Here is a 27,316-nt window from a genome sequence, read left to right as displayed (position 1 = left end):
AGCATAGTCCTTAAAGTTGCCAATTGCTAAAACTTCTCTAGAGCAAGATAACATCTCTACTTTCTCCCCCTCAAAATAAGTTTTCTTGATATCTTGAAAGTATGTCTTTGGAAAAATTTTGTCTTGGTCCCAGAGCGTTCTGTGTGCTTGCATATCAAATATGTCACATTGTAAGATATCTCCCAATGTTTCAAAGTCTCCATGTGGATATTTTAAATGTACTTCAGGATTTACAACGTTGGTGATTATCACTACATATCTTCTCTCACCACAACGTTGGAAATGACACACATTCATAGGATCAAGACTATGAATTCATCCAAAAGCCACCATTTCATTCTTTTTATATAACACCACATCCATACCCTCTGTTAGGGTGAATACTTGTTTTATGTACAAAAATAGATTAGCAACTCAAAAAAAGACACAATAAATAATCATTGAGCTTATTATTACTTAATAACTTTTACATTAAAACTAGCAGAGAAGGCATTAAACCTGAACCCTACATCCTAAACTTTAAACAATTAACACCAAAACATCTTAACCACCGTAAATCCTAAACTTTAAACATTTAATCCCTAAACCCTAAACTCCTAAACACTGAATCCTAAACCCTAAACCCTAAACACAAAACTCTAAATCCTAAACCCTAAATCCTAAATCCTAAATCCTTAACCCTAAACCCTAAATCCTAAACCCTAAAATATAACCAAAATTTAATGAATTTTTTTGATTTGTGCAACAGATCGGATATATCCCCCAACCTGTTGCTTAAGCAACAAGTTGGGGGATATATCCAACCTGTTCCACAAGTCAAGAAATTTCTTGATTTGTGCAACAGGTTGGATATATCCCCTAACCTGTTGCTCAAGCAACAGGTTAGGGTTTTGTCAGAGGGAATGAATCAAGAATAATAAAAAGCCGGAATGGAAAAACAATCTTCCACTGAAATATGTTATGCTAGAAAAATGCGACACGAAACCACACCACTTGTGATGGAAGACATGCTGAGGAAAGCAGACACCCCAACCTGTTGCTTGAGCAACAGGCTGGGGGATATATCCAACCTATTCCACAAGTTAAGAAATTTCTTAATTTGTGCAACAGGTTGGATATATCCCCCAAATCAAGAAAATTCCTTGATTTTTGCAACAGGTTGGGTGCACCATTAACCTGTTCCACTTGCAATAGGTTGGGGGATATATCAAACCTAAATTACACAAATTGAAAAAAATCATTAATTTTTGGTTGTATTTTAGGGTTAGGGTTTAGGGTTTAGTATCTAGGGTTAAGGATTTAGGGCTTAGGATTTAAGATTTAGTGTTTAGGGTTTTGGGTTTATGATTATGGTTTTAGGGTTTAGGGTTTAAGGCTAAGGGTTTAGGATTTAGGGTTTAAGGTTTAAGATCTAGGGTTTAGGGTTTAGGGTTAAGGATTTAGAACTTTGTATTTAGGGTTTAGGGTTTATGATTATTGTTTTAAGGTTTAGGATTTAGGGTTTAGGGTTTAAGGTTTAGTATATAACGTCATGAGCTTAGAGTCTAGAATCTAGGATTTAGGATCTGGAAATTAGGTTTAAGAATTTAAGCTATAGGGGTTAGGGTTTAGAGTTCAGGGATTAGAACTATTATATAAGTTTAAGAGCTTAGATTGTATAACCTAAGATTTAGGAAACTTTAAGATTTAAGATTTAGGGTGTAAGATTTAAGGTATATAGACTATATAAAATATGCATTCCAAAGTGTTTAGTTTAGATATATATAGACTATATATTATATGCTTTCCAAAGTGTTTTGTTTATATCTAATACTAGGTATGATCCTTTACAAAGGCTTTACTTTAAGTAATTATAAGTCTACCTAGTCAAAGTATCCTACTGATTAGGGACAAGCACATAGGCTAAAAGCACACTGATTCATATTTTCTTACATTCATGCTACATGGTGTATCAGAAGAAATGAAGAAGTACGTGATAAGAAATATTTAGAAGAAATATGTATTCCATATCATGGATTCATACCATGGATATCTGGTGGTTGCTAAAGTAGAAAAATGATATGGATTTAATGATACTATAGTTTTGTGCAAAGCCTTAAACAATGGATGTAAATACTGTAACAAAGATAGGCAAGTATGCTAAACCTCTTCCAGATTCTATGGTTTTAAATACCTACCTTACAAATGCATTATCTAATTCTTCATTCTTCGAGTAACAAGTATTATATACATGGAAGAAAAGCATACATGCTAAAAGCACGTGTGTAAAATTTAATATTTTCTTATTTTTTAAATTAATTCAATTCTTTGATTGACTACTTTTTTAAAATTAAATGTTATTACTATATAATATACATAATTTTCAATATTAATAATATATAATATTAATAATATATATATATTTATTTAAATTTATACAATAATCACATTATATTTATATTAGTTTTTAAGTTAATAATGTATATTTTTACAAAAACTAAAATTTAATATCTAGTTAATAGTAGGAAGAATATTGTAGAGATTTTTCATATTAAAAACTACCTTACAAATACATTCACTAATTCTTCATTGTTTGAAGAATAAGTATTATATAAAGCACATATGCTAGAAGACCTCCTTTTCAAAAATGTTTTCATTGTTATATTTTTTTAATTAATGTATTTATATAATAATTATATAATACTTATATTAATTTATAGATTAACAATATATATTTTTAGCAAAATTATATTTTAACATTAGTTAATAAAAATTTATTATATTATGGAGTAAAAATATTATAAATGGATTTCTCATATTAATAAAGTGTCGTGAGAAGAGTTTTTAGAGAGATTTACGATTAAATTTTGTTTTAAAGTTGTTGCATACGCAATAGGTAGGGAGGTTTGAGTGGTTTTGAGGTTGAGAGAGAAATTTGTAATAGAGAAATTTGTAATAGATTGTTTTCTATTTTTTGTTTGAAAAATTGTTGCATGGCCAATAGGCTAGGAGAGTTTGAGTTTGAGAGAAATTTGTGACAATAGGTTGTGAGAGTTTGAGGTAAAGAGGAAAATTTATGAGAAAAAAGATTCAATGCAAAAGATGGTTTTTTGAAGTTGTTGCATATATTAATAGTATCGTGAGAAGAGTTTTTGGAGAGATTTATGGTTAAATTTTGTTTTGAAGTTGTTGCGTACGCAATAGGTAGGGAGGTTTAAGTAGTTTTGAGGTTGAGAGAGAAATTTATAATAGATTGTTTTCTAATTTATTTTTTTTGAAAAATTATTGCATGGCCAATAGGCTGGGAGAGTTTGAGTTTGAGAGAAATTTGTAACCATAGGTTGTGAGAGTTTGAGGTAAAGAGGGAAATTTGTGGGAAAAAAGATTTAATGCAAAAGATGGTTTTTTAAAGTTGTTGCATATGCAACAGGTTTTTGAGAAAAGAATCAGATTTGAAAAAAAAATTCAAATTTACAAAAACTTGATTCTTAGAAGTTCTTGCGTATGCAATAGGTTGGAAATGAACTCACCTCTTACAACATTTTGAAAATTTTGAGAATCCTGCAATAGGTTGATGAGAGGAGAGAAGTGTGGAGTGTGAAAGAATGAACTTGAATGAAAGAGAGAATGAAGAATGTTCTACTTATAGTGAACCTAAAAGAAGTAAAAAAACCAAAAAAACTAAAAAAAGCTGACTTGACCTAAAAAAGCTAACTTGACCTAAAAGCTACCCATTTCCTATAAAACTCTACTTCTCCTCATTCTCTCTCACAACTTTCCTCGAGCTCCTCCACCACCTCCCCACCCAGGTGCTCCCTCCCTTCCCCTCTCCTCCCTCCCTTCCCTTTCCCTCTCCTCCCGCTTCCCATCCCCTCTCCTCCCGTGCTCCTCTCCCATCCCCTCTCCTCCTGCTCCTCTCTCCGACAAGAGTAACTACAATATTTGCGGTAGTAACTATAGTATCTCCAACTGTACCTACACCATCGACTACTACAACTACACAAGAAGAAGATACAAGTCTCGCAGACTTTTCTATAAGTGTGGTAGACTTACATCCTCCAGAGGATGAGGGGTACATTTGGGGATTTTCACAATTCAGCATGGCCACAATGCTTATTAATCGAGCTTCGTTGTTCACAAATCAAAGAAAGCTAGATAAGACATTTGCATGCAAATTGTATGAAGATATGAGGAAAACAAGAACTCCAGTTGCCACTAATATCACTCTTCATCCTATGGCGTTTAACAGACTTCAAGAAGATGATCCTACATTGCCTAATGTCACATTTCAAAAGCACGTGGACTTTCTTGATGCTTTTGAGAGCTTTAGAAGGAGCGACTTTGTTCATGAAGAGGCTTTATACCAATTCCGATATGAGGCTGACATCGAGAAGAGATACATGCTAGCAAAGAATAGATTCTTGGAAAGATGTAGGTTTGAGCCCATTGATGGGCAACACTTTTGTGAAGCTTGCAGGATCACCTTGATGAGGGAAGAAAAGGAGACTTGCCACAGATTGAGTGGATGGAAAAGTTTCAACAGGTCATTTGTCATGTATGCATATTTAATGATGACTCGAAGTACATTCTAGAATCAGGAAGGCTGAATTTTGCTCCATTTAGGTTGAAAAAAAGCTCTTCTCTTTCTGAAATCCTGATAAAAGCAAGGGAGTTATGGGTGGGCTATGGAAAGCCACAAATAATGAAGGACAGGAGACCTACATCCGAGTACATGGCAAAGAGGACTCGGTTCTATAGATGCTTGAAAGGTGTTGTAAGCAATACACAAGGCGTGCCAAGTAATAAGGTTGAGGCAAAGGATCTGAACACTACCGTTGTAAGATACAGGGATGTTACTTGCATTGTCTTCCATGAGAACTCAGTGTTTCAGAGCATTGTGGATGTTTGCCAAGCATATGATACAGGAAAGATATCCTTTGAGGCACCAAAGCACACTGCAACTCAGAGGAAAGAAATAATGAAACCGATGTCTATTGTTTGGTGGAGAGCATTAAGGTTTGTTCTAGATGCAATAATAGAAGAAGTATGCAAGAAGATCCTAAGCGGCGACTGCTTCTTTGGAAAGAAGAGCAAGCATAGCAACTTGGATGAAGTGGTCACCCAAATGATTCAAAGTGAGGCTGCTCTCTCGATACTATTGTTTTTATTGAAATCTGATGATGAGTTAGCTGGCAAGTTAATTGATGTGGATAAGAAGATAGCACTTAGCATAGGTCAACTCCTTGATAAGACATGGGCTAGAAAGTGGTTGGCTTCAATCGATATAGATGCCACACCAACAAAGGATCTAAGAGCTAAAATGCCAAAGGTTGTTGAGACAGAATATATGGCCATCAAGGAAAAGGCCTTGCAATCCACTGCCCAAGGTAGGGCAATTGGTGGTTTACATGATGGCTCTCCATTTAGCTTCTCCTATGATATCTTGCTATCAGAGAATGATACAAAATTTGCACACATCAATGGCATTGATACAGAGCATTTCATAACAATGAGCGGTCATGCTTGGGAGAAGCCATGTGTATTTTTCATAGATGAATTGCCAGACCTTGTAGTATCACAGATAGTTGAACTTGTGTGGTTTATCATAGAAGGTCCTATGGCATATAAGAAAAGATCAACGTTGGTCCTGTTCATGACAAAATCACAAAGGGATGGCTTGTATGTGGGTTTGACATCTACATTTGGGTATTTACTTTCAAAAGTATACCATGGTATAGTCCTATGCAATCATATGACTGTCTTGGAAGGCACTGCCATTCAAGTCTTGCAGCCTTTCTTGATGTGCTTCTTATGTAGGGGTGGTGGCAATCTAATCAAAATTCCTTTAAGGACTCTCGAGCTTCATTACTTTGAGGACAATAAGGTTAAGCTTGATGTAGCAATGGTGGATTACAGAAAGCCGATACATCCTAATGTGATATTAGAGATGAGAAAGAATTTACTGAATGATGGGTGGGAAGTAGCATTGTATCGAATGGGTTTTGCTACTAAGAAATTGCTATGCCAAAGTAGAAATGTAAATGTCATTGATACGTCCCATCAGATTGAGTTCTTTGACACATATTACAGTTGCACTACCTTCTTTGAAGAGGAAAGTATCAAAGAAGAGGGTAGTGAGGAAAATGTCAAAGATGAGGGTAGTGAGTTTGAGGGTGATGATGATGAGGATGAAAGCTCTGAATCCCATGACTTACGCCAAGAAGAAATCTACACAAAGAATAAGGGTGATCAAGTGTCAACTAGAGTCAAGGAGGATTTACTCATCATACGAGAAGGTCCACTGTAGCAAGAAGTAGTAGTACAACATGTCGTAGGAAAAGGTAAGGCTAAAGAGGTGGAAGCACTTCCCTTGAAATTAAAAGTGAGGAAGGCACCCTTGATCTTGGGTGAAGGACATGCAAGTGGATCAAGCAAGGAAGCCTTACCCATAGAAGGTATGGACGAGGCAAAGCATCACGACGAGGAGTGGAGGCATAGATGGTTCTTCAACCATGACCTTACAGACTCCAGAGCAGCCTACTAGTTAAGTGCTAGGAACTAAAGAGCAAACTAATGAGGACCTTACTACTAAGACTCCATTCTTAGAGCAGCCTAGTAGTCAGGACCTTGGTAGTCAAGGGCGCATTGAGGACATTGGTGCTGTCTTAGAGTAGCCTATTAGTCAGGACCCTGGTAGTCAAGGGCCTGGCATTGAGGACATTGGTATTGAGGAACATGATGGCTGATGGCTTTGTAATCACAAGTTTTGAACTTCGCAAGTTTTGAACTTCTATGTAAAGTGAATATTTAATAAAAAGTTAACTACTTTTTTGATTTCTTTACTCTCATTATTGTGTATAAAGATTGTTTATGATGTCCATTTTATACTTAATGGTGCATTTTCAAATTTATGTCAATATATTTTTATAGTTAAGGGTGTTTTTTAATACCAAGTGAGGTGTATATGTACACCACTTACACATAAAAGGATTTATGTACACTACCTTTCTAAGCAGTTTATGTACACCACCTTTCTAAAAGAAATGGTCATAAAGGTGTGTGCACACCACTTATACATAAGGGTTTTATTTACACCACCTTTTTAAGAGAATTGGTCATCTATTGATGTTCTTAGGCGATAGTAGCTCAATTCATAAGAAGTTATGAAGATGTTTATGTAGACCACCTTTGTAAGAGATTTGGTTATGCATTGATGTTCTTAGTACTTAATCACCAAATCTTTTTTTTTGAGTTGTCAAATCTAGTTCAAAAAACAACATTACTAGTATATTCAAAATTTTTGGACTGTTTTTTAGTCCATTTCTCAAATTGGACTTTACACAAGTCCAAAAGTTTTGAATAGTGTATTACACATGCTTGACTGCCATTGTACCAAGGGGAAAGCAGGAAAGAACAGAGGTGATTACAAGCGTTAAGATAGTAAGGGACATGTATCAAGACTACACAAGCATAATTTTTTGTAATGATGAAGTTTTTCATCATATAAAAGATGTGTGTCTTGCATGTGAGAAGGAAGATGTCATAGATGAGGCTCCATCATTGATGAAAGACACGGCAAAGAAGATTGAGAAAAAAGAGATGATAGCTTGGATGTGGAGGCCTCTAAGAAACTTGCTAGACAAATATGTGTGGGGGTTAAAGGTCACTATGCCTTTACCCCAGTTATGTACGATACTCAAACACATATATAAATGAATGAAAAAGAAGATTAGGGTGTTATGAACCCACCAAAACTTGTGTGGCTCTCTGTTTCTCTCTCTCCCTCTTTCGTTCTTGCTTCCGTTGAGAGCACTCTCAACTGGTATCAGAGCCCGGGTGATCTAGCTGAGTGTGCATGAATGCCTGGAAGCTCAGCATCTCTGTGGGAGGAAGGAGAAGCTCTATGGGAAGCTTTGTGGGTGACTTTACTTGCATCCGAGTGTGCAGAGACTTGGAGGAACCTTTGAAAAAGTCACTTTGGTTTTGCGAAGTGGTTTTGAGAGCTTGTTACGTATTTTCAAAGAAAAAGTCGTTTTTAAAGCTTTTCCCTATTCCGTTCGATGACAGAGTCTCCGTATTGACTTGTAGAGGCAATTATTGCTTGTTTTTGGTGTCCATTTCACTTCAAGAGCTTGGAAACACCTTTATTATTTCTACGTTCTTTTGCCTGGGTGTTGGAACTCAAGTTTGGAGCAACCATTTGCCTACTAAGTCCGATTATGCAATGGTACCCATATTTTGAGGCATCTCAGGTTCTATTTTCAGTAGCGGTCATTGCCGTGGGACCATGATTATTTGAGCATACCTTATGTAAATCACTCTGGTTGCAGTTTGAGCCATATGTACTCATTTGTGGTGTGCATTAGGTTGCAATGGATGATTTATAGGCCATTTATATGCATTGCAATCCTTATTGGATGCACTGATAGGCCCAAATTGCCTTGTGGGATGCTATTTTTTATGGACGCTTTGCACATGGATGCTATTTTATGCTAAGGGATAGCTTTGACAGATTGCAAGTGATGCACTGATAGTGTTATGCTCTCTTGGATGAGATATTGGTAATGCATATGCCCATGGACAGTGTTTATGCTTGAGCCTTTTGGCACTTATTGGCATTTTGGATTGCCATTGCAGTTGGCATTTTATTTTGGGCCAGATTTGCTCATATGGATGCATAGTACATGCACATGAGTTAGCTGTATCTTTTGATGTTTTGAGCTTTGAGTTTTGGTGATATTTTACTCTATTGTGGCATACACATTTGGGTGCACCTAGTATTTGGTGTGATTCTCTCTCGCAGGCACTAGCATTTGGGATTTTGCTTTATTTGCATCATGGCATCCTCTTCCATGTCTGAAAAGGAATTTTTCAACATTAAAAAGTTTGATGGGACAAAATTTTCTTTATGGAAAGAACAGATAAGGGATGTGCTTATTCAAAAGAAGTAGATTAAACCCTTGGCAGGGATTGAAGCTAAGCCTGTAAATATGTCTGAGGATGATTGGAATGAGTTAGATGCATTAGCAAAGTCTACTATTAGACTTCATCTTGTAGAGTCAGTTTATTTCACAGTAGTAAATGAGTAGACTACGGAAGATTTGTGGAAGAAATTGTGTGCCACTTATGAGAAGGAAACTGCCTCTAATAAAGTTTACCTCATGAAGAGGTTGTTTGAGCTGCAGATGAAGGAAGGGGTCTCCATTGCTTCTCACTTTAATAAATTCAATATTATTTTCAGCTAGCTTCAGGCTCAGAAGATGAATTTTGATGCGGAGACTAAGGCAATATTTCTCTTATGTTCATTGCCATCCTCATGGGATACCTTCCGTACAGCTGTCAGTAACTCTGAACTTGGTGGAGTACTAAAATTTGATGATGATGTGGGTAGCTTGTTGGCCGAGGAGATTAGATGGAAGTCTATGGATGGCAACAAGCAGGATGCAGCCTTAAATGTACAAAGGGGCAAATCACAATTCAGGGGGAAGTCCCAAGAAAGAGAGAAGTTTCGTAGCAAATGCAGGGCACAGAACATTGAGTGTTACCACTGTGGCAAGAAGGGCCATATGAAAAAGGATTGCTACAGGCTGAAAAGAGAGCAAAAGTATAAGAAAAAGAATGCAAATTGTGGTGCAAATAAGAAGGAAGAGAGTCCAAGGGAGGACAAAGGAAAAGTGAAGATTGAGGAGATTAATGCAGTCACACAAGATAGTGACAATGACATTCTCTTCATGTCTAGTTTATCTACAGAGTTGCTTACCACTTCAGATGATGCATATTCCCAGGATTGGATTTTGAATTCTGGTGCTTCATTCCATGTTACTCCCCATAGGGAATGGTTCTCCACTTATGATAGTGGAAAGACAGGTTGTGTGCATCTTGGAAATGACTATGCATGTGACATAGTGGGAGCAGGTGACATAAAGTTTTCTTTTGCAAATGGGTCTACATTTGTTTTGAAACATGTGAGACATGTGCCTAAGTTGACCAAGAGTCTTATTTCAGTGGGTCAACTAGATGATGCTGGTTTTCACACCACTTTTGGCTTTCAGAGTTGGAAAATTTAGAAGGGCTCTATGCTTTTGGCTAGGGGTGCCAAGTGTGGGACTTTGTATCCCTTACATGTATCAGGGGTGTTTGATCATGTTGTTGCAATAAACGAGCAGCCAAGTACTTTGTGGCATTCCAGGTTGGGGCACATGAGCTAGAATGGAATGAAACTCTTATGCCGTTTGGGTTATGTGCCACATTTGAGTTTCTCTGATTTTGAATTTTGTGAGCACTGTCTCTATGGGAAGCAGACTAAATCAGCCCATAAAAGAGAGAGAAAAAAAGAGTTTGAAAAGCTTGATTTGGTGCATTCAGACATATGTGCTCCCATGCCTACACGGTCATTAGGCGGGGCTGAATACTATGTGACATTCATTGATGATGCAACTAGGAAAGTATGGGCTTATGCTATAGCTCGGAAGAGTGATGTATTCGAGGTATTTTAGAAATGGCTGGCCTTGGTTGAGAATTAGTCAGGTAGAATGCTTAAATGCCTACGAACTGACAATGGTGGAGAGTATCTCTCTCATGACTTTAAGCATTTCTATGATACATGTGGGATTAAGAGGGAGCTCACATTCCCTCGTACTCCGGAGCAAAATCCAGTTGCAAAAAAGAAGAACCATACCATTCAAAAAAGGTTGCAATGCATGCTTTTGCAAGTCTTTTTGGTGGGTTTTGGGCTGAGGCAATGAAGACTATAGTGCATGTGATCAATAGATCACCTAGTAAGAGTTTGGATGGTGGTATTCCTGAAGAAGCGTGGAGTGGCAAGAAGCCCTCTTACTCTCATTTGCATATATTTGGGTGTGAGGCATATGCACATGTGCCAAAAGAGCTTCGAAAGAAGCTAGATCCTAAGTCTAGGAAATGCATCTTTCTGGGTTATGGTGAAAGTGGAGAGATGGGCTATCGTCTCTGGGATCCAGAAGCAAAGAAGATCATACGTAGCCATGATGTAGTCTTCATTGAGAAGAAGATGCATAAGGCACCCATGAGGGATGTGGAAATGAGAAGAATCACTTTTCAGGATGTGAATCCACCTGCATATGTTGATAGACAGCAAGTTGTCCATGCACGAAATGTGCAAGAAATGGTACCACCAAGTACTCCCACAGGTATACAATCAAGGATAGATGATGGATCATCTATTGGTGGAAATGATGAGCCAAATGTGGCTGATATGTAGGTGGGACAGCAAGCTGAAATGCCCTTGAGAAGATCATCTAAAGTGTCTAGATTGCTTGATAGGTTTGTTCCAGGGGTAGACTATGTGATGCTTACTGATTGCAGGGAGCCTTCTTGCTACAGAGAGGCTATGATGCACGAGGATCAACACAAGTGGGAGTATGCTATGCAATCAGAGATGAGTTCACTTATAAAAAATAAGACTTGGGACTTCGTTTCTTTGCCACATGGAAAGAAAGCATTGCCATGTAAATGGGTCTACAAGATGAAGGTCATAGGTGATGATGTGCCTAGGTACAAGGCCCGTTTGGTCGCTAAAGGTTTCAAGCAAGAGAAGGGTGTGGACTTTGATGAGATATTCTCTCCAGTTGCGAAGATGACCACACTTAGATGCATGCTTGGACTAGTCGTAGCAGAGGATATGGAGCTTATGTAGATGGATGTCAAGACAGCTTTCTTGCATGGGGATTTGCATGAGGAAATTTACATGGTGCAACCGGAAGGCTTTGAAGAAAAGGGCAAAGAGCATTTAGTTTGCAAGCTGAAGAAGAGTCTCTATGGTCTTAAGCAAGCACCTAGAGAATGGTATCAGAAGTTTGATGCTTTCATTCGGTCCCAGGGTTTTAGAAGGAGTGAAATTGATCACTGCCTCTATACTAAAAGGGCTAAGGATAATAGCTTGATAATCCTAGCACTATATGTGGATGATATGCTATTGGCTAGCAAGAATACTTATGAGCTAGATGCATTAAAGGCCAAGTTGCATGAGGCCTTTCATATGAAGGATTTGGGACTTGCAGGTCATATTCTTGGTATGCGCGTCACGCATGATCGGAGTAGGAAACTCCTTTGGCTTTCACAAAAGGAGTATGTTACAAAAGTATTGTAGCATTTCAATATGGAGGGGGGGAAGGCAGTGAGTACTCCATTTCCTCCATATGTGAAACTGAGTCATACAGATAGTCCCAAATCAGATGAGGAGATGGCCATGATGGCCAAGGTTCCTTATGCATCAGCGCTTGGGAGTCTTATGTATGCTATGATAGCTACTAGACCAAACATTGCATTGCAGTGGGAGTTGTTAGCCGGTATATGGCTAATCCAGGTAAGAGGCATTGGGAGGTAGTTAATGTTGAGATATCAAGCTCTACCCCCGATATATCTCCTGGATGACTATCATTTATGTCACCGCCTATGTTAGTTGTACTCGTGGTGTAGTTAGACTACCACGTATGTTTTTGGTTTGGGTTCACATATGAACCACGTATTCTAGGTTTTGACATATAGGGTATTTCCCTCTTCTATTGTATTGTTGTTGTGTGCAAAAGTGAAGAAAGGCTTCACCCTCCAACCTTGTGTCCTCTCTCTTTTGTGTGTTGTGAAGAAAGCTGAACTTGAGTCTCCTATCTCTCTCCCTTATTCTTTACATGGTATCAGAGCCTTGTTCATGGTAAGGAGCTCAAGAAAGCAAGCCAAGTTTGTGGTGTCCTGGTAAGAGGACCAGTGTTGCTTTCCTATTTCGAGTTTGGGAGCAAATCTCTGTAGGTAGCATAGCCAAAAGTGCAGGAGTGCACTGTTTCAGATTGAGAGGCCCTTCGCGGTGTGGCAAGAGCGCAGTATATGCTGCGGGCGAGGGCAAAGCCCTCGAGGGCAAAGCCCTCGGTGACTTTATTTTTTCGATTTGAGGCCGTTTCGGGGCCCGTTTTGAAGGCAGAAGTTCTTCGCAGGTACTCAGAAAAAGGCCCTGTTTTTCGCTGTGCGACCACTGCGCGGCTAGTCGATGAAAAGGTGCCACAGAAATTGCATCCTATGCCTGTGTGCAGAGATATTGGGAGTTGCAGATTCATGCCTGTTGCTTGTTGATGCAAAATCGTCACTAGGAAGTGACTGTGTGGTGAAATACCACTTTCGTCAGTGTTGCAGATCTGTCCCTGTGAGGCTTTTTGCAGAAGTTTTGCTATTTGCCCTTGTGAGGCATTTGCTGTGTTTACAGGTTGCTGTTGCAATTCGTGATTTGTAAAATGTCTGAGAATCTGTCTACCATTGTCAGTGAGAAGCTTGACAAGAACAACTTCCAAGCATGGAAGTTCAGGATGACAAACTTCCTTATGGGAAAGGGAGTTTGGGAGTACATCAGTGGTGAAACTACAGAACCAGTTTTGGGTGCTTCTCCCACTCCTGCTGAATTGAAGGCCTTTAAAGAATGGCATGAAAAAGCCAGAAAATGCCTGTATTGGCTGTCTGTTAGCATTTCAGATTCTATGATTGTGCATATACAGGATGTAGAGATGCCTAAGGAGGCATGGGATACATTGGTGAAGCTGTATAGCACAAATACCAAAGCACGAAAGATGCAGCTAAAGTAGGAGTTGCACAATGTGCAAAGGAAAAATCTGAATATAAATGAGTATTCCTTGAAAGTGAAAGGCCTTGCAGATTCTCTTGCCTCCATTGGAGCACCTGTTGATGATGAGGACTTAGTGTCCGTGACCTTGAATGGTCTTGGGAAAGATTATGCACAGTTTCGGACATCCATTGGAGTCCGTGAAACATTTCCTGATTTTCAGGAACTTATTGCTCTCTTGCTGAGTGAAGAGCAAAGGAATGGTGGTTCAGCCACCTCAACTTCTCAAGAGACTGCTTTCTACTCGAATACAGGTAGAGGCAGGGGTAGAGGAAGAGGCCGTTTTGGTGGCCGTGCAGGAAATCAGAACCAACAGCAACAACAGGAAAACCAGTCCTATGGAGGAGGACGTGGTAGTTCTAGAGGCAGGGGGAGCCAAAGAGGCCGTGGTTCATGGCAAAGGAACCAGCAAGTAAATAGCAGCACAGAATGCTATTATTGTGGAAAGCCTGGACACAAGGAGAATACATGCTATAAAAAGCAAATCCATCAAAAGTGGGAAGTTGCAGCAAAGCAACTATGCATCATCAAGTGGGCATGGTGACGACAGAAATGAGCACCTTTTTGTGATGCAGCATATGGTTAACTCCATGTCAGGAGATGTTGCAACTTGCAATGATGTTTGGTATGTTGATTTAGGTGCCTCTAACGACATGACCAGTCATGGTGAGTGGTTTCATGATGTTAGAAATTTGGATAAGCCAGGTTATGTTGAAACAGGTGATGATACTGCGCACCCAATTACGCAGGTTGGTAAAGTGCCATTGGCTATGCAGGATGGCAAAACGAAGTACTTGGCAGATGTACTTCATGTTCCAAAAATCACTAAGAACCTGGTTTCAGTTGGCCAGATGGTTGAGCAAGGTCTGCAGGTTACATTTAATCCTGATGGATGCTTTGTTGAGGACTTGAAAAATAAGTGCCGCTTGGTTGCGAAAGGCAACAAAAATGGCAGAATGTTCACCTTGGATGTTGATATGCCTGAGGTGAAAGCTGCTATGTTTGCGCATGGGAGAGGTGTCATTGCAGATATTGAGATATGGCACAAGCGCATTGGGCATGTGAATATACAAAGGCTGAAATCTATGCAAACGAAAAACATTGTTGCAGGTTTGCCTAAATTCAGAGTTGAGGGAATGCAAAAGGTATGTGAAGCATGCCAAATGGGTAAGTAGGCCAGACATGCATTTCCCAAAAATGCTAAGGTGAGCAGAAGACCTTTGGAAGTGATCCATTCAGATGTTTGGACAACCAAAGCTACTTCTATTGGTGGATGCCATTATTATGTGACGTTTATTGATGACTACACTAGGAAGGTGTGGATTTATTTTATGAAGCACAAAAGTGAAGTGTTCAGCCATTTCAAGGCTTTTAAGGCCATGGTTGAAAAAGAGAAAGGTGTGCATATTAAAGTGCTAAGATCTGATGGAGGGGGAGAGTACTTTTCAGAAGAATTTTGTGAATATCTGAAAGAACAGGGAATTCAAAGGAAGTACTCATGCAGGTCTACCCCTCAGCAGAATGGGGTTGTAGAAGAAAGGAAGAACAGGCATATTGCAGAAGTAGGACGGGCGATCCTAAATGAGAAAAACATGCCTGATTATTTTTGGGCTGAAGCAGTAGCAACTGCTGTTTATATTATGAACAGAACCCCCACTGTAGCTGTCCATGGCATGACGCCTGAAGAAATGTATACAGGCCAAAAACCAGATATTTCTCACTTGAAGGTATTTGGTTGCATAGCTTATGTTCATGTTCCTGATGAGAAGAGAACAAAGCTGGATCCAAAGGAAGAAAAATGCATCTTTATTGGATATGCTCTGCACCAGAAAGGGTATCGCTGTTATAACCCTTCCACCCGCAAAATGCAAGTGAGCAGAGATGTTGTTTTTGATGAAATGAGCAGCTGGTATGCACCAACTGTTATGGTAGGAGATGCAGATGCAGGAAATGGGAATGCTGCAATAAATGCAGAGCAGCAATCTCAAGCCTTGAGTGGACCCAGAGAGTCCTCTACTAGTGGATCTAATGCATGGACAGGGAGATTGAGATCTAGTGAATCATCACATGGCAGCCCTGATAGTGTTGTGCAGGTATCACATAAGGGAAAAGAAAAAGTAGACCATGCTCCAGTGTTTGATGTGTCTGCTAGTAGCTCTCATGTTGATGGAGAGTCAAGCGGCTCTGAAATGAGCCTTGATGAGGAACTTGGGATTCCTTCTGTTGTTACACCTGGTGCAAGGAAAAGCAGGCATGATTTAAAGACTCCTACAACTGATCCAGTTGTATGGAGGTCCACTCGTATTAAGTATCCAGTTGACAGGCTGAGATATGATGGGTATACAGCACATCACTATGCTTATATGGTCAAGGTTCTAGAGGAGCCAGAGCCCACATGTTTTGAGGATGCAGCAGGGCATAAAAATTGGGAAGCAGCTATGGATGAAGAGATGGCTGCCTTGGATGCAAACCACACTTGGGATTTGATGCCTTTGCCTCATGATAAGAAGGCTATTGGCTGCAAGTGGGTTTACAAAGTAAAGCACAATGCTGATGGGTCTGTTAGTAGGTATAAGGCAAGATTGGTTGCCAAAGGTTTTGCACAGACATATGGAATTGACTATGAGGAAACTTTCAGCCCAGTTGCAAGGATGGCAATCGTGAGAGCAGTAATTGCTATGGCTGCTGTAAAGGGATGGTCTTTGCATCAGATGGATGTGAAAAATGCCTTCTTGCATGGTGATTTGCAGGAAGAGGTTTATATGATGCAGCCAGAAGGTTATGAGGATAATTCACACCCCGATTTTGTATGCAGGTTGCGCAAAGCCTTGTATGGCTAAAAACAGGCGCCGAGGGCATGGTCAGACAAGATAGGGCAATATCTTGTCACTATTGGATTTCAGATTTCCAATTCAGATTTTTCACTTTATGTGAAAAGGACAAACAGAGGGATTGTGCTTATAGTCATCTATGTTGATGACTTGATTATTACAGGTGATAGTGATGCAGACATTAATGAAGTGAAGCTGCTGTTGAAGCAGAAATTTGAGATGAAGGATTTGGGAGAGCTGCGTTACTTCTTGGGCATTGAGGTTATTAGATCCCCGAGTGGGATATGGCTGTTGCAAAGGCAATACGGTTTGGACATGCTGTCCAAATATGGGATGACAAGCTGTAAGCCTATTTCTGTTCCATTGGAGCAGAATGTGAAGCTCAATGCAGAGACAGGTGAGCTTCTTGAAGATATTACTATGTGCAGGCGCATAGTAGGTAGCTTGATTTACATGACTATGACCAGACCAGATTTGAGCTATGCGCTGTGGGGCTGGTAAGTCAGTTTATGCAGGCACCGAGGAAGCCACATTTGGATGCGGCTAGGCGCATACTGCGGTATGTGAAGTCCACATTGCATTATGGACTGTTTTATGAAGCTGGGTGTGCATTACAGGTACATGGATACACAGATGCTGATTGGGCTGGTAGTGTCTCAGACAGGAGATCTACTAGTGGTTTTATGTTTTCCCTTGGAGTGGTGCCATCAGTTGGAGCAGCAAGAAGCAGCCAACAGTTGCCTTGTCGAGCACAGAGGCTGAGTACAGGGGTGCAGCAATGGCTGCATGTGAGGTAGCTTGGTTACGGAAGCTACTTGATCTTGCTTGGCTCTTGCTAGACTTCAATCCCCAAAAAATAGTGTGCATCAAGACTAAGTTTGTCATCTCAAACTCAATGCTCAATGCCTTTCTAGTCTGCTGGATCATGTCTTCATAGTCACCTGTAATAAGGAGATCATCCACATATAGAACAATAATAGCAAAATTTCCACCTTTCCTATACACATACAAGTTAGCATCTGAGGCACATCTTTTGAAGTTTAATTTATGAAAGAATTTGTCTATCCATTGGTACCATGCTCTTGGGGCTTGTTTCAAACTATATAAAGCCTTTTTTCGCTTCCATACCTTGTTCTCAAAATGGGGGCTTCAAACCCTGGTGGCTAAGCCACGTACACCTCCTCCTTGAGGTCACCATTCAAGAATGTTGATTTAACATCCATTTGATAAACTGGCCACTTTTTATGAGCAGCTACTGATAGTACTATGCAAATAGTGGTCATTCTGGCAGTCGGAGCGAAAGATTCTTGAAAATCAAACCCTTCAACATGTGAAAAATTTCCAAAGTCCCATCGGCCTTGTACTTTACCTTCCAAACCCACTTGGTGCCAATAACCCTTCTATTAGGTGGTCAATCTACCAGCTCCCAAGTTTCATTCTTCATGATGCTATCATATTCTACTTGCATAGCATTTTTCCAATCTTGGTCTACAAGTGCTTCCTCCAAACTCGTAGGCTCCTTTACTTCTACAATAATCTCAACCATCAAGGCCATATTGACTATGTGAGCAGAAGCACTCCTTTGCTCCTTGATTCTTTGAGATTGCCTTGGTCCATCTGCATGCTACTCAACAGACATAGGCATCTGGTTATCATGGTTGTAGAGCTGCCTTACCTATCGCGGAAATGGCTTTTCCAGTGGTGTAACAACGGTTTGGTGACTTATACCTTCATCATATGATATTTCCTCTTCCTATAGCTCTTGGGATAGGTCCATAGTGAATTACCTCTTTGCTTGATGATAAAGTGGAAGAGCTTTTCTCTGCCTTGGTTGCATGGCATGGTCAGCCTCTATCAGAAGCTACCTGGGAATCCGTATACCAGTTGCGGAGACTGTTCCCAGACTTTATCATCGAGGACGCTGATGTCTAAAGAGGGAAGGAATGTTACGCTCTAGCCAAGGTAGCATGACCTCGGAAGAATCAGTGGACATTTCCCTTAAAGGATCTATGTTTGTAATATATCTGTTTGCGCTTCATCTTGTGGGAATGCCTTTCTCTATTGCTTGCCCATCATGCAAGCTTCACATGGTGTGTGAAGATTTTTGAAAACCCCAAACTCAACTTGTACATGTGTACATGAGTGATGTTTCGTATTGTGGCAAAGTCATGGGAGCACTCATTGACTCAGTGTGGGCATCATGAATGTGTGGTTATATGTGGCAACCAAGCTTTAGGCTTTGATGGAAGTGTATGTGCAAGGGAAATGATGAGCCCAAGGTGTGGGAGCACCAGGCTAATCCAGAGCATGGTATCTAGAGTATGACGGGGTTTTGTTGTGGAATGACATACACCTTTCCTGGTTGTCTCGAGTTCTTTTTGAGCATTTTTTTCGTCGTGGTTGTCTTGTAAGTCCATTGTGTCAGGATTGTGCTCACCATATGTGGTAGTCTAGGCAATATGGCACTAAATGTTGGTGGCATGCATTTGTGTGCACATAGTCAATGATTTGAGCATTAAGGGCCTTGGTATAAAGTTTGAAGGAAGGGTGGGAGAGTGGTGAAAAGGCAAAGATGATGTGGCTGTAATTAAAAAAGCATGCATGAGTTGTGGCTATGTGAGAATGAAGGAGGCGCTTCTAGTGGTTGGCGTTGAAGGACGGGAATGTTGTTGAAAGAGGAGGGTCGCGACGGTGGAGGGAGGGATAGATGGACAAAGAGGAGGAGCTGTGAGGGGAGAAGTGGTTGGGAAGGATCACGGACGAGGTGGGAGGTAGAAGGTTTGGGAAGGAGCTTGGCAATCATGCAAGGGAGTTGCAAAAGAGAGAGGGATACTGGTGACCTTGGAGGGATCATGAAGCATGGGGCGCAGATCTTGGTCGTTGGGGGTGATCATGAGAGGAGAACAAGTTGGAAGGAGGAGCCTATGCATGAAAACAACACCAAAGCTTTTAACGTGGACAAGAAGGAAGGATTGCGAATTGTAGGAAGGTGGCTTGGTAAATGATGGTGCAAAAAAATAGAGACAGGGGATCTATATGAAAGAGGTGGAGTGCAAGGAGGATATGGGCAGGCGGGGGTATGAAGTTGATCATGGGGATTGCAGATTGGTAAAAAAGGAGCTTGGAGAACCAGGGGAGGGAAACGGTAAGCTAGGGGACTTAATGGAGGGTTGCTACTACAGAGAAGGAGAGCTCGGGGAAATATCTTGGGCGACAGAGACCATGAGCTCCATTAACTCCGTGAGCAAGAGAGAAGTAGCTACATTTATGATCATCCCATGAAAGAGAAGCGTAGCTATGAGCCGCTTGAAGAAGATCGTGAGCTAAAAGCTTGGGAGGTCACTGGCTGTGGCATGGTTATTGTGTAGCGGGGTGACCCTTGGGTAATAGGATTCCAATAGGAGCTTCATGAGCTTGGTGAAGGAAGCAAAAAAAGAGTTGCTATGAAGAAGAAGAAGACTGTGATGCAGGGAGCTTGGCTCACCCAAAACTCAAAGAATTCCATTGAGAAACTCATGGAGAACAGACAGCTTGAATATGAAATGCATAAAACCCTTGAATGGTGGTGCATGGTGAATAGAAGTAGTTGTGGAGAATGCTTGCCCAGTTGGTTTCTAAACGGTGTGACAGGAGCACTTTAAGATCAAAGAACTGGCATGAAAACCATTGAAAATATGTATGAAGGGCTTGCACATCCTATGATTTCGTGATCATACTACTGGAAGTTGGTGCACTTACTTGATGTTGATAGGATAGTGACTATTACCAGGCCAGATTTGAGCTATGCTGTTGGGTTGGTAAGTCAGTTTATGCAGGCTCCAAGGAAACCGCATTTGGATGCGGCTAGATGCATACTCAGGTATGTGAAGTCCACATTGCAGTATGGACTATTTTATGAGGCTAGGGTTCCGATACAGTTGCATGGATACACTGATGCTGATTGGGCTGGTAGTATTTCTGATAGACGATCTCCCAGTGGATATGTGTTCTCTTTTGGGAGTGCTGCAGTCACTTGGAGCAGCAAGAAACAGCCTACAGTTGCCTTGTCGAGCATAGAGGCTGAGTACAGGGGTGCAGCAATGGCTGCATGTGAGGTAGCTTGGTTGCATAAGCTACTCTATGATATGCATCAGTCTACAGATGGGCCGGTTGTCATTTATTGTGACAACATGAGTAGTATACATTTGGCAAAGAACCCAGTCTTTCATGCCAGAACAAAGCACATTGAGGTGCATTATCACTATGTGCGGGAGAAGGTTTTACTAGGTCTTATTGATCTAGTTTATGTCAGCACAGAGGATCAGGTAGCTGACATATTCACGAAAGCATTGGGTGCAGAGAAGCTGCGCAAGTTCAAAGACCTGCTTGGTGTGCAGGATTTGGGATTGAGCTCGAGGGGGAGTGTTGAGATATCGAGCTCCAACTCGAGATATGCCAGGGTGACCGTTGTGTACTTATGTCACCGACTTGTTAGTAGCTGGAGATGCGGTTGGTACACCGCCCATGAATAATAGCTGGATGACAGCTATCCTTATCTACACTAGTTCGTGGTTCAGTTAGTATGCCACCTTAGTTAGTTGAGCTTGGTTTGAGACCCACATATAGGGTTCTTCTATTTCTTTGTACGTGAGTTCTTTTTGGCTTTCACAACTAAGAAGATGAAAACTATTTTCAGCCTCCACCTGTGTGTGTATTCCCCCATTGTGCATGTGAGAAAGCTGCAAGTGAGACTCCTTCCCTCTCTCCCACAATCTTCACATTGAGCTCTATGATATTGACCATGATAAGATTGTATCTCGTTATTATGCTAGTGGGCCAATCATGATGTCAAAAAAACTTTCGATGAGAGCACAGGTCCACATAAAATTCAAAATCTCACCCACCAATGGATTGCATCATGGCCCCAAAATGGCCCAAAAATAGTTCCAGGAGTGGCTACACCCAAGCAAACGTTGACCCTGAGATGTCTCTCAAATGTTGCATTTGATTGTTCTTCATCGGATCTCCTCTGGACCTTACTTATATCCTCGTCAACTTTGTGCAGGTGAATCAGAAGGACATTGCCCATAGCACGTGCATTGAGATCTTGTTGGCCTAGGTTGATAGTGGAGACTTGTGCTCAAAATGATTCTTTAAGTGGCTGTAAGCATGATTGGTTGGTATGCTTTTACTGCTTTGCTAGTAGTCAAAAAGCACCCCTAATATTGCTTTTAGAAATTCCATTGGCAAAAATAATAGAGTTTCTAGTGATTTTTAAATATAAGAAGGACTAAAAGCACAATATATCTGTCCACCTATGATTTGGGCACCCTAAATTAGTCCCTCATAACAGTGTCCATGGACACTGCGTTTTGGTCCACTCAATCATGCTTACACCCAAGTTGGTTAACTAGATTTTGGTGATCACTTTTGAATAGATACTTGAGCTTCACGCAATTGCTCTACAATTGCTTAAACTTTCCAGTACTTTGCAGTTCCTCGAGTGTCTAGAAAAAAATGCATCATTTTCTCTTGTCCTTTCTGGACCTTCTAGTAGCAAGGTCAAAACCTTGACCTCACCATTGTTGTTGCTAACCTGGGGGCTCATTAGGCAATATGTAAGATAGCCTTTGCGATCAACAAAAGGGTTTTTATATTTTGAGGAAGTTACGAAAAATATACATGCGTAAGGGTTTTTTTAGTCCAAAAAGTGAAAATTTTTGCACTAAGGGACATTTTTATCATCTCAAAGTTTACAAAATGGGTGTATGTAGGCTATAAAAATATGTAAGTAGGGGAAAAAAATACCCCTTGATTGCATGTGCTATATGGGGTTGTTTCATAGTGACCCCCCTAGGGTTGCTAGCTTTACAAGGGGGAATTCCTTAATGAGGTCGTTTTTCTTCCATGGGCACACTGTTTTTTCAATGAGGTCGTGTTTCTTCCATGGGCAAATAGACACTATGCAGCAAAAATTTTTATTAAAAAAAAAAGAATGTTGTGTGGTTGAGTAGAATGTTGCATAGTTACAAGAATCCCATTTCTACAGTCACGTGTAATGGAATTCCTATAGCCAACAGCATTTTAATTTGCATGATTATGTTCACATCTAGAGCTATTGGTAATTCATTATATAGTATTAAACGAGTTAAATAACGAAGTACTATAATTTAAAGTACATACATTATTAAAAGATCATATACAAGCTGACGATTACAATTCTGAATAAAAAATTTCAACTCCAAAACATTTACATCACAAAGAATTCATTGATAAAACATTGCACAAGGAAATTGAATGCCAAAAAATAAAGAGGAGTGTATATTAATTCATAGCCCAAAAAGTGTTTGTATATACACATAGCACAAAGCCAAGCCACATGTGGCTTCAAGTACAAAAAAGAATACTAGCTAGCTAGCACTACTTCTATGACTAATTGGAGGCATCCTCGTCCTTGCTCCTATCATCATGCCCACCACTCTCATAGCCTTCTTCGTCGCCTTCTTCCTCCTCCATATTCTCGCCTTCTTCCTCCTCAATACCCTTGGGAACCTGTAAATGAGGGACAACATGTATCAGTGCATGAAAAATCAAATCTTTATTTACAACATTGACATTTTTAGAGTACTTTTAAATACCTACAAGGGGGCTTTAGTAGCCCAACTATATTGGTCCTCAATAATCAACCCCTTGTCATAGAAGTGCCTCCAAGTAGATCGCCTACATGTCCACAATGGTAGGCTATCTCGAAAGGAGTAGGGTATTTGCCCATGATATCAAACTGCAAGATAACACAATTTGCAGAGGGGTTAGTACAAAGGAACAACCTCCTAACAAATCACACCACCCGCTCGATTTTCTTGGTAGCCCAACGTAGTGTAGGCAGTCATCTACATCATCGTCTAGCCATGACATGTGATTATATGGTTGCCATGCTAGAATTTCTTGGTCATCGGAGCCAAGATCATAAAGATTCAATGGGATGAGGGGGGAGGAGCAGTGCTACATGCACTGTTATGGATAAATTTGACCAAAGTAAAAGGCATAAATATGTGTGTGTGCTTGTATGTGCGGCAATAGTATAATAAAATATGGTGTGCATAAGGCCCAGGGTTGTTGAGGTGGCAGGGCATGACCATGTGCCACCCTTCCACGTAAGAGGACCCATAAGGTGTGTTGTACATAATCCATGGTAGTAATAATATAAAATGATAAGGTGGCATGGGTCCTCCATGTACCACCCCTCCACCTAGGTGGTCCCACGCCTGCATTTAGTGAGATATGGCCCACCAAGGACCATGGAAGAAGTAATATAAAATAGGTGGAGATGGATATTATATTGGATTATTCCCTCCATGTAGGATAGGCCCATGTGGGGGGGGGTATAGAAAGTCCAAGAATGCAAGTTAAATAATGGGAAAGTAGGATGAGGTGGCAAGATTCCTTGTGCCAACCCTCCACTTGTCCTCCTAGATCTTTGAATGTATTATAAAATTGGGAAGAGACCAAGGGAGTATCTTAGACTTGGGACATGGGTGTTGATATATGTGGAAAAATGAGGTCACGGGTTGTTGCACACAATTGAGAGTGCATAACCGCCTAGCCCACATGGGGGACTTTTCCACACACACCATGCATGTGGGAGAATGCATTTATTGGGAGAGATGAGGGAGGGACTCCCTCTCTTGGCTATAAAAGGAGGGGGCTATTCCTTGATGGAACATGCTCATTCTTGTAAACCCACCTAGCTAGTACTTTGATTTGAAATGGCTCATGAAGATGTTTTTCAACAATTTACGTAGCTTCAACAGATGTTGAGGGATTCAGATGAAGTTGTTGTAGAAAATGAGCAAAAAGTGGAGGAGATGATGAAGGAGAACATCTACAGCCTTAGGATGAGGGAGCAAGTAATTAAGAAGCAACTTCATCATGTATAGAGCAATACTGTGGTATTGACAGCCGCAATAGTTAAATCGGATGCATATCCTACTATGTAGCAGGATCCGAATTGCATGGTATGCTATACCCCCATCATAGATGAATGTTGTATCTAATGGCGTGTGTGCTACCACCCTGTGCTAGTTTTTTGATCTGGAGTGTTTGTGCATACAAAATCTAGCTGTAGAGAATGCCATTTTCCATTGCCCAGGTCATGTGGACAGATCAAATGTGCCTGCTTGCTACAGCCTATCTTCGATGAGAAAGTAGATGCTACAGCTCAGGCGATAGCTTCAGCCCACTTAGTGACATACTGAGTGGCTACCAAAAGATACTTCTTTTTGCGGGTAGTCATGGGCAAGGGTCCGACAAAATCTATGCCCCACTTCTGAAACGGATGGATGGACATCACTGGGTGATGTTTCCCGAGAGGCAAATCCTTCCTACCGAAGAATTGACATGGTTCACAGGTTTTGCAATGCAAAGTGACATCCTTGAACAATGTCGGCCAATAGTATCCAGCATGTAAAATCTTCTTAGCTGTATAGTCACTGGCATAGTGGCCTCCACAAAATCCATCATGATAATGCTTCAATACCTTAGGCACTTCATCTGCATCAATGGCCTGTCGTCTGAGTACCCCATCCATGCCTTAACAGTACAACACCCCATCAAGGAGGGTGTAGCGCCTACTATCTCTGCGGATCTTCTTTCTCTCATAGCTTGTACTTTCTGAAGGAAAGGAGAAAGCGGTCAAAAACTTATAGATACCACCATACCAAGGATCCCCAACTTCTATGGTTGCTACCAGGGTTACATCAAGGCACTCCTCTAAATCAATCAAAGCATTCTTCAAGTTGGAACAACCCCCTTTTACAATTTTGAAAGAAAAATCATATTCTCATAGAACTGCCAACCATTTGGCCAACCGGCCCATGGGATTTGGTGATTGAAGAACCTGCTTTGCAAGACCAGTGCTAGTGAGTATAAAGAAGGACTTTCCAGCCACATACTGCTGCAAATGGCAAGGTAGTTTCAAATTTCATCTTTGAACGTATCTGCACAAGGTTTGAGACACCCATGGAGATAGTCTCTGACCATGGGAGTCCATTCTTAAATGAAGCAGTGGAGTTACTCATGGATCACATGGGCATTGATCATCACACTTCTAGCATCTATTATCCAGCATCCATGGGTCAAACAGAGCGGACCAATGGCCTCCTCTGTAAAACCATAGGAAAAATGCCCGCAGGGAATAGGAGCCAATGGGATCAGAAGGTCACTGAAGCATTGTGGGCTTACAACATCACTCATAAAACATCTACAGGTCACACCCCCTTTGAGTTGGTGTATGGTACTGAGGCAGTTTTACCACTAGAGATAGAGATTCCGGCCTTGAGATTGGCACAGGAACAGAGGATGACAGAAGATGAGCATGTAGAGGCCAGATTGGTACAACTTGAGAAGTTAGATGAGACCCGACGCCATGCACTACACCAAACAGAGATCCAAAAGAATCGACAAAAGGCCCGATTGGATGCTAAGATTCGCAAGGGATGGGAAAGACACTTTGCTGAGGGGGATGTTGTGCTATGCTTTGATAATAGATTGGACCACCAAATGGATAAGAAGTTTCTGCCACTGTGGGCTGGTCCATACAAAGTCATCAAAGAACGTAGCAATGGGTCTATACAAGTTCAGGAGCTGCGTGAACCATATGGCAAGAAGGTGATCAACAAGCGTTACCTCAAGCCTTTCTTTGTGCGTGATGGTCCCAGACATGGAAATGCTATGCATTCCCTGCTTGGGGGGGGAACTGTTATGGATAAAATTGTCTAAGGAAAAAGGCATTAATATGTATGTGTGTTTGTATATGTGGCAATAGTATAATAAAATATGGTGTGCATAGGGCCCAAGGTTGAGGTGGCAGGGCATGACCATGTGCCACCCTTCCATGTAAGAGGACCCATAAGGTGTGTTGTACATAATCCATAATAGTAATATTATAAAATGCAAGGTGGCATGACTCCTCCATGTGCCACCCCTCCACCTAGGCTGCATTTAAGGAGATATGGCTCAAAGTCCATGGGAGAAGAAATATAAAATAGGTGGAGATGGATATTATATTGAGTTATACCCTCCATATGAGATAGGCCCATGTGGGGGAGGTATAGAAGGACCAAGAGAGCTAGTTAAATAATGGGGAAAGTAGGATGAGGTGGCAAGATTCCTTGTGCCAACAACCCTCCACTTGTCCTCCTAGAGGTTTGAACATATTATAAAATTGGAAAGAGACCAAGGGAGTATCATAAACTTGAGATATAGGGCTTGATTTATGTGGAAAATTGAGGCAAAGGGTTGTCGCACCCAATTGAGAGTGCGTACCCACCTAGCCCACATGGGAGACTTTTCCACACACACCATGCATGTGGGAGGATACATTAATGTGGAGAGACCCCCTCTTTTGGCTATAAAAGGAAGGGGCTATTCCTTGATGGGACACGCTCATTCTTGTAAAGCCACCTAGCTAGTATTTTGATATTTCCCTCTCATCCCTTCTTTCAAATAAAGTATGGTTCTCTTCCATTGATGTCTACATCTCAACATTCCTCCTCCTATCATGTACATGCTTCTCTTCCCCCTCTCCCTTTCCCCTTGTGTCATAGTCTCCCTTTTCCTTTCCTCCACTTCTAATTCCTTTTTCACCCCTATGGCATCCCTTTGCCCTCATGATCTCCTTTTCTCTATGGCCTTTGAGTGTCGCCATATTTAGCCTCTAGCCTCTAGTCTCGATAAGTTTTCTGGCTAAAAGTTTTGGTGTGGCTGCTGGGATCCGAATCTCCACGGCTGGTGGCGAATCTTCTATTCATACGGGTTACATCAACAAAACTATACCATCCGTGCTCTTTCTAATCTACTGTACCAAGAGCCAATGGCAATAGGGGTT

Source organism: Dipteris shenzhenensis, chromosome 7 (assembly GCF_047967505.1).
Source record: "Dipteris shenzhenensis isolate YYH24624 ecotype China chromosome 7, Dip_SZ_1.0, whole genome shotgun sequence".
NCBI classification, from domain to species: Eukaryota; Viridiplantae; Streptophyta; class Polypodiopsida; order Gleicheniales; family Dipteridaceae; genus Dipteris; species Dipteris shenzhenensis.
Note: the sequence above shows the minus strand (reverse complement) of the source record.